Raw genomic sequence first — 1,148 nt, forward strand, 5'->3', positions numbered from 1 at the left:
CCCTAAGGGCACTTTCAGAGAGAGTTCTCACTTGATCAATATAGAGATTGAATAAGTATGGTGAAAGACTACAACTCTAGCACACACCTTTACTAATTTCAAACCATTTGGTGTTCCCTTGTTCTGTTCAAACAACTACCTCTTCATCTATGTGCAGGTTCCAAATGAGCACAGTTAAGTGTTCCAGAATGCTCATTCTCTGAAGTGTTGTCCATAGCTTATCATGATCCACACAGTCAAAAGCCTTTGCATAATGAATAAAGCACAGATAAACATCTTTCTAGTATTCTCTGATTTCAGCCAACATCCATCTGACATCATCAGCAATGATATCCCTATTTCCATGTCTTCTGAATCCAGCTTGAGTTTCTGGCAGTTCCCTGTCAATGTACGGTTGAAGCCATTTTTGAATTATCTTCAACAAGATTTTACTTGCATGTGATATTAGTGATATTATTTTATGATTTCCACATTCTGTTGGGTCACCTCTCTTTGGAATAGGTACAAATAAGGAAAGTTGTGTGTCAAGGTTGTATTCTTTTACCATACTTATTCAATTTGTATGTTGACCAAATAAATTGAGAAGCTAGCTGGATTATATGATTATATATGGATTATATGGTGTATATATATATGGATTATATATGGCTTCAGGATGATGAAGATTCATTAACAACCTACAATATGCAGATAATACAACTTTCCTTGCTGAAAGCAAAGAAGACTTAAAATACTTATTGATGAAGATCAAAGACCACAGCCTTTATTATGGGTTGCACCTCAATGTAAAGAAAAAAAATCCTTACCACTGAACCAGTAAGAAGCATCAAGATAAATGGAGAAGAGATTGAAGTTATCAAAGAATTAATTTGACTTGGATCAGTCTTCAACATTCATAGAAGCAGCAGTCAAGAAATCAAATGATATATTATATTAGGCAAATCTGCTGCACAAGACCTCTTTAAAGTGTTGAAGAGTAAAGATGTCAGTTTGAGGACTAAAGTGTGCCTGACTTAAGCCATGGTATTTTCAGTTACCTGATATGCATATGAAACTTGAACAATGAATAAAGAAGACTGTAGAAGAATTGATGCATTTAAATTATGGTGTTGAAGGAGAATATTAAGAGTACCATAGACTCCCAAAAA

This window comes from Chrysochloris asiatica, unplaced genomic scaffold (assembly GCF_000296735.1).
Source record: "Chrysochloris asiatica unplaced genomic scaffold, ChrAsi1.0 scaffold00304, whole genome shotgun sequence".
Classification (NCBI taxonomy): Eukaryota; Metazoa; Chordata; class Mammalia; order Afrosoricida; family Chrysochloridae; genus Chrysochloris; species Chrysochloris asiatica.